This window comes from Panicum virgatum, chromosome 5K (assembly GCF_016808335.1).
Source record: "Panicum virgatum strain AP13 chromosome 5K, P.virgatum_v5, whole genome shotgun sequence".
NCBI lineage: Eukaryota > Viridiplantae > Streptophyta > Magnoliopsida > Poales > Poaceae > Panicum > Panicum virgatum.
The window spans coordinates 42,778,985-42,786,908 of NC_053140.1; the positions used below are offsets into that span (position 1 = coordinate 42,778,985).

The window sequence follows — 7,924 nt, forward strand, 5'->3', positions numbered from 1 at the left end:
TTTTGGCTTCATCAGCCTCAGCGGTGAAGCCGTTTCGGAAGAGCTCTCACAAACGGCCCCTTATATAGTCACATGAAAGAAATGAAAGAGAGGTCCAAGGGTTATTCATTTCTCAAACTCGATAAGAACATTGCATGAGATGCATGTTCCATTAAGGCCATCATATTACGCTTTGGATAAACAGACCAACTAGCGCGAGCATCGTGTCAGCGCTTCGTTCTTTGCTGCCGCAGGCTTTTTGGGGAGAGTTGGATCGCGCGGTGTGGTGCTAGATAGATGCAGCATGTCGTAGCGGAGTCGGATCCACTCGTTTGGCACGATCTGGCGACACAGGCGGTTACCTGATTCTCGGCGAGGCGCAGGTCGTGTGCATGGTAGCAGCATGTACGTGATTATCTTTTTTTTAAGGAAATGTACATGATGATCTTGAGAGTACTTCACGCCATGCTGTTTGTATTCGAACTACTAGTTTTTTTTTTGAGGGGTATTCGAACTTTTTTCTTTTTTGAGAAATGAGGGGTATTCGAACTGGACGGGGATGTGTTGGTGCGTGTGGTGGCAATTTCTGGGCCGGTACGAGCCCAATCCACACACGCCCGGGCCGGGCCGTACTTTGCACAACTTTGCCCAAGGTGTGGTGGATTGGACCCGTGCGTGCCTGTGCTCAGCAAACCAACGTGGAGCGTTCAGCCCAGTACAGCATCCGAAGCCCAACTGTCGACACCCGCACCGAGTCCCCTCGTCTTCTTTTTCTCAAAAAAGAGAGAGAGAGAGTCCCATCGTCTTCTTCCCGCACGGCACGGATCGCGAGACGAGCCCGGCCGGCGCCGAGTTCAATAGCTAGGGTGGGTGAAGGCCGCCGGTGACCGCGCAACCCGGCACCCCGCTTCATGCTGCTGCAGTACCTGTGGCTGGAGGGTCCGTGGTCCTGCCCGGTCGGCGCGTTGCAAATGCGTGGGGACGGCGATCGGCGACGCCATCAGCGACAGCGACGAGGCCAAGCTGCTACCTAGGTTAGTGCTTGCTGCTTTTTGGTAGCGTTCGCAAGCCAACCAGACTCTCTTCTTGAATTGACAGATGGTGGTGTAGAAATCGATGCGCCGATAGCATATATAGGAATCATCTGTGAGTAATAACGAACCTTGTGCTGTTAATTCTGGCTGGGTTGAATCATCTGTGCGTATCAAGAATTCTCACTTCTCAGACTCTGTACCCTTCTCGATCGTGGCTTTACTTGAAGCTTGAATGGGTGGGATTTTTGAGTTCGTCGAGGATGTAAATGCTTCATGCTTTTTAGTACATTGCAAATTTAGTGTTAAGCAGACTAGGTTGAGCACTGCAATTTATCACTACTACTGCATTATTCATTTCTTCAACCAAGCACAATTTATATATAATTAGCAAACCGGTACATGAGTTTTATTTATTTACAATACTGTTTACTGCACAAGTAGTCCCTGCTAGGGGACCATAACTACACACTATGGGCAGATAGTGTACCCTAAATTCTGTAGCATAACAGCTGATTTGCGTACAACCTATCGTTATATACACACACATTAACACACATACGTATGGTTACTGGCTCCTTTTATTTTTGACCAAGCGATCATTAACTTCATAAGAAAACAACAATATATCAGCATGTTTCCTTGAATAGCTAAGATATCTGTATCTGTTTATGTAGCAGCAGTGTCTGTCGTCGGTGGTTCTTCACATGCTTCACTCTGAAAAGTACAGCAATAAGGCATACCCATAAGTTTATCTGAACAGTACTAAACTTGGAACTCTTGATAGGTAATCATTTATTTTTTGAAACTATTTTTTTAAACGAATAGTTAATGATTTATGTTGCATTTGCCAATTTTCATAGCAACTCAGAATAGGGATAGAAAAGGTGCTCGTTTTTTCTTTGTATTATCCTTGTTTGCATGGATGCTAGTTTCGTTAAAATGGACGGGTCATCAATTGTCGCTAGCCGTGGATATTTACAGTTGCCTCCTCAAAGGATACGAATGGTCCTGCTCTGTTACAAGACAGCACAGAATAACCTTTTCATGGTTGCCTTTTGCAAAAGACACATGCATGTGCCGCTTTAGAAGTGGAACAAAATCATTTTTGCAATAAGTACTACTTGAAAATGAGATACTGAAGTGCATGTCGGCTACAAGCCTGCTGGAACTGAAGGGGTTAGAGTGCAAGATCTTAAATTCTCTTTTGAGTAGGCAGAGATTCTAGTTTGGGGTTAGAATCCCGCGTGATTAAGTGACAGTGCCACTCTAGGGGCCAAACAGTTAGAACAATGCAAGCTACAGAGCCATGTCGTGGGGCTAGCTGTGTACAAACTGCAAGCCAACTGATCACAGCAGATTTAGATTGGAGCACAATGCTTACTACTGCATGGACGATTGGCCTATGTTAAGTTGTTGCTATTGACAAATTATTTATTTTCTGCAATAGTGGATGCGCTCTGATGTTTAGCGTGCACCCATCTATGGGATGGCACGGTTTGCATGGTTTGATGTAATTCATCACACGGTACGGTGGTGTTTAGCTTGAGACATCAGCAACATGATGCATGATGATGTGGGCTGCAGATTATGTTTGCTTGTTGCCAAGACTGTAGGACAAGTCATAACTAGCTAGGGAAAACCACTTCGATCTTAACGGGAGGATGGTAAGGTTGAGTTTTTATTAATTACCTTAGTTCCAAGCTCCCTGTGTGTTGTACTTGGGGAACGGAACATTGCCGGACAAAATGAGCTTGATGTCATGATCGAGTAACTCATAATGGCGGCGCACCTCGTCGGCCGTCTTGCTGCCTCCAATGGCGCGGGACACCTTGTGCCAGCGGTCGGGTGTGTCCTCGCCGTAGTGGGCGAGGGCCTCTTCAAACAGCTTGTTCTCTTTCTTGCTCCACGTGGAGTCCACGTTAACGCTGCGGGAAGAAGAGCTCCTCGACCCAGACATCTTTGGACTGGACTTTGTTTCTTGGGAACCCAACTAGTGCTGATGTCTTATGTGTAGACACTTGTTGGATAGCTGGACTGGAGTTTTAGCTCTTCCAATGCTCGATGTTTTGATCTCCGTGTTGCTAGGGTGGCTACTATTTATAGACGCTTGGTGAGCGTGAGCAGCTAGCTCATACTGCCGTCAGGCTGCAATGCTTGCAGCAATATGGTGGAATCTTGAAAGAATGAGGGGTGAATAAGATTCTCATGCTTTCAACTCAGGACCCACAAGATGAGTAGTGTGTGAGCGTGGGTGTGTGGAAAGCTGGAGAATCCCAATATCTTCTAATACGGAGATAAAATTAAAGAGCTTCCTTTTGGGATGAAGATTCTTGGACTGCAATGTGCCCTGCTGACAAACGGAACTGACACTAACAAGGGAAAGATCGCCTGACTTCACTAACTTCATTTTCTAATCAGTCTTCTAACTTCATTTTTCCACACAAAAAAAAGGTAGAACCAAGGAGATTACAAAGAAATTACATACATATAAATTGAGATTATTCTCAGAATAAGACATCAGGCCTAAGAATGCTAGACCAACTAGTTGAAGCACTCTGGTGGCATCCCACAGGTCTGGGGTTCGAACCTCGCATGGGGTGAATTTCCAGCTGTGGGTAAAAAAATCCCTCTCGCTGGAGCAGCCAGGGTTTGGGGGATTATCTCGACCGGGAAGCCGGTTGCTTCCTCTTAATGAAATACGGTTGAGGCCGTCATACCCCACGCCGGTCGAGTTTTTTAGAATAAGACATCAGAACTACTATCAAAATACAAGAATCTTTTATCTCTTCAAATCACAAGGTATATATGGTGGTGACCATTATCTTGGGTTCAAAGGAGTGGGTGATAGCTGGACACATGCTCTTGATTTCCATATCTGTAGCCGATCCTATACTAAGACAAGCAATTCTCTAGACTGAAGACGTGTGTGGCATACTAAGAGGCCGTGGCAATGGCATCTGCATCCCTGAAGAACAGCAAACAGAACTAGGTAGACCGAGTAAAATATAGACTACTACTGAGCAAATAACGCTATTTGGTCAGGCATAGGGGCTCGGTTGAATAAAAGGAACTCTGATTCCAAGGCAGTACAATGTCCAAACTCCAAACTATCTGATTCTTGATTATGACATCCATAAATAGCATCTTATTCTTGGAAGGTGATTAGAGGAAGGTCGACAACAATACTGATTCAAGAATCAAAACCCAAAATCTATGTTCGTTCAAAAAACCAAAATCTATCTCTGAGCTTTTATTTTATACTCCTGAAGTTCTTTTGGTCTGGACACAGTACCCATGAGATGGGCAGAAGCAGAATATGTGCTAAAGCACAGGCTGGACCTGGACCAACGAAGAATAGGTATTTCCCTGTCGGCCGACATTGGAAGAGAGAATTGCATCTGTTCTTTGGTCTTTAATCTTTGGCCTTTGAATTTCAACAAATTATGTGGACCACTCAATGCTTGTTCTGTAAGTATTGCCATTTATTAAGTATTTATCCAATCATTAACAAATGTGTTTAGACATTGTCAGACTCTAGACAGGCTGCCGATTTTACTTTTAACATATTTGATATATCTAACATATAACAAAAGTGTGCTTCATCCATTAAATTGGCGGTCAGTATAAAATAGTTTCACTGCTCGCATTTGAAATATTTTACTTTTTACTAAAGGGAATAGGAGAAATATACATGTGTATCTCAAGTATCCTGATTACATGTTTTATATGGTGTTTACTTGATATTAGATAAACCCCTCGGTTCTAGTTCTTACACTGAACTTTGAACCTTGTAACCTTTTGAGAGATGTTTTTTAGTGAAATGCACAAATTCTCACCTAGATACATAGACTCTCAAAAGTAGGGATCTGACTACTCCTTCAACTTTTTAAGTGGCTCCCATCCTTCAACTTTTTAAGTGGTTCATGTAGATTCACTCTAAATCAAGTTATGTACTTGGATTATCACTTGAAGTGAACCACTTAAAAAGTTTAAGGACATAGCTAGATCCTTACTTTGAAAGTTTATGGGTCAGTTGATGATCTAAGAAAAAAATTTACGACCCCATTGCATCACTCTTTGGGAGCACACTCGTTCATACTTTCCCCATATTTTATAAAGAATGACAAACACTAATGAGCAACGAAACAAGCATGACATGTTCACTGATCTGTTCTTCAAATAAAAGCCCCTTCAATTCTTTTTTGTTTGACATTATTGTTTTACCTTTTTCAACTGACGACCTTTTGACAGCTACTTTTGTAATTTTTCATCATGTATGGTTAGTATTAGGGCCCATTTAGTTTCCAAAAATTTTCGTGCACTACAGTAACTTTGAACGTTTAACCACTAATTAGAAGTGTTAAATGTGGATAACTGACAAAACCCATTCCACAACCCCTGGGCAAAATCGCGAGACGAATCTAATGAACCTAATTATGCAATGATTAGACAATGTCGTGCTACAGTAATCAATATCTAATGATGGATTAATTATGCTTAATAGATTCGTCTCGCAATTTCCCGTCCATCCGTGTAATTAGATTTACAATTAGATCATGTTTAGCCCTCCTAATCTTCGGTTGAAAATTACTACAGTAATTTTCCCAAAAAATTTTGGGAACTAAACGCGCCCTTAAACTTTTATGTTTATGAAAACATTTCTTAAGATGGTCATGTTAATATAGTTTTCATACAGCCAGTACTATTAGGACATATGTGTTAAGTTTAGATTGTTAGGCATGCAGATTGGACTGTGCACTACTAGTTCTCAAAAAAATTGAACACAATGGAAAGTGGAAACCTAGCTCATTTTGTAAGGAACAGGAAAACCGCAAAATAGGGGCCGGGGCTGATAATAATATACTTTTGTAAGCTTAACAAAATTCTGATGAGAAATGACATGTCAAAAAAAAGGGCACAAATAAGCACGTTATCGCCCTTACATTCGACCAAGGGGCAAACTGGCAAAGGGTTATGAATCTAATTCGTGATCAGTACTGATGTTCGTCCCTTTGTGGTCTCTATACCTACTGTTGGTGATTAATTTGGTGTTTTCCTATCTTGATTATTAATTCGGTGTTAGAGATAGTGGGGAAATGGTTCAGTGGTTCATCAGTATCTGCATGATGTTCTGATTTAATAATCTTACTCTTAGAAATATCAAATATGTTATGATAGATATCAGTTACTAAAGATGATGGAAGCATCTCGAAATCATCACTCTCTGAAAAGAAGGCAGGATACCGATTCCATGTTGCAGGTAAAAGTACCGTGGGACCAAATGGTATATGGATGGATCTCCCTATCTCCAATTTCCTTGGAAAAGGAATTTGACTATTGATGCCTTCTCATCTTGCTCCTTGGTCGGCCACGGAGGCCACGGAATTACGCTCGCATTTTCCGACCCCGAGATGATTCCTGCAGCCACAGGATCAGCTAGCCCCTGGTAGTTGCGGAATCTTTGTACAAGCCGACGTGGAGTCCATCCGAAGACGCTGGGGGGTTGGACCAAAGCACCCAAGTGGCCAAGTTGCAGTGGCATCGTGGCGCAAGCATGCATGGACCTGAGCCCCTAGAGGTGAGAGCGAGGTAGATCGATCTTGCGTGGAATATAATCTGGACAAAGCGCGGTGGCGCTCAGAAAAGATACATGATTCCCCGTGATATTTCGAACCCGGCCTCTGATGAGCTTTTGTTTTCCGAGCGGAATAATCCGATCTGAATTGAAGGAATGCATTCTCCGAGCACATTTCAGTAATGAGCTAATGGCTAGCTTAGCACATGTGCTCGATGAATGTATCTTAGAATTTCAGTCTGGCTACTGCTGTGTAAGTGTAATCCCTCGGATTTTCAGCCCACTAGCTGTTCTGGGGTCTGCGTCAACTGGATCATCCCAAATCTGCAAAGGCAGCAGCCCGGCAGGATTCCGGGCGCCAAGTTGAAGGATTGGAATCCAGGTGGTCCATCTCTGCATCATTTTTTCTAGATTACACGCACACTCACACCCCTATGAATACACGTACGCAAACTCTACTTCTATAAGCATCTTTGAAGACTGAGCCGATAAATCCTCGAGATTAACGAAGTCACCATAGGCGCATCGCTGTCGACAGGAACCTCGCCTAACAATGAATGCACAACGCCTTTAAATCCCAGAATATTCGTTCTGATGAGGACTCGAACCCAGGACCTGAGATGCTACTGAGGTTTTTGTAACCACTAAGCTAATTTACACAGGGATTCAGCACATTTGCCCTGAGCTCTCACTTTCCCTCGGGAGGGAAGGATGTTAGAATTGATCTCTACCAGTTGGCCCAACGGCCAACTAATCCCTTGACCAAGTGCCCTGATCGGGGGCCCAGCCCAAGATGAGGCTGGTGGGCCCCCGTCGCGCAGCCCTATAAAGAGGAGGTGGAGACTGGCAACTCATGACACGAGGTTCACTGCTGCCGCCACGTTCTCCACCTCGTACCCTGGACCGATCGAGAGGGAGGGCGGTAGGCGACGGGAAGCTCCACCGGTGCCGGTTACTGCACCACACCGCCATCGACTACGCCATCACGATGCCGGCACCCCTGCAAAGCGACATCCCCGTCCGCGACGTCTTCTCCAACTACGGAGCCATCTCGTCAACCCCTACAGCCACGAAGGTCCTCTTACATATGTCTGTCTCTGTTCCTAGTCCTAGATCTAGGACATGTTGTAACATTTGCAAAGAAAAGAAGAGAAGGAACCCCACTGATCTATTCACTGGTGATCCTAAAGTCTAACATTGGTATCAGAGCCGATCTAGAGAATGGATCGAGTGTGGGAAAAGTGGATTCGTGCGCGAATCGAAAGTACCAGAAAGAAAAGATAAAGAAACTCGATGCAAATCGAAGAACGCAGATCGGATACGGCCTCGAATCGAA

The 7,924-nt window shown here is 43.9% G+C and overlaps 1 long non-coding RNA gene across 1 annotated transcript; it reads right to left on the minus strand.

Annotated features, from left to right (window-relative positions):
• Nucleotides 1-1,367: 1,367 nt before the first annotated feature.
• Nucleotides 1,368-3,089, minus strand: LOC120710079. The gene is made up of 2 exons (XR_005689824.1): nucleotides 2,703-3,089; nucleotides 1,368-1,727 (listed from the first exon to the last, which is right to left on the minus strand). It is a non-coding gene; the product is annotated as an uncharacterized LOC120710079 (long non-coding RNA).
• Between the last annotated feature and the right edge of the window lie 4,835 nt (nucleotides 3,090-7,924).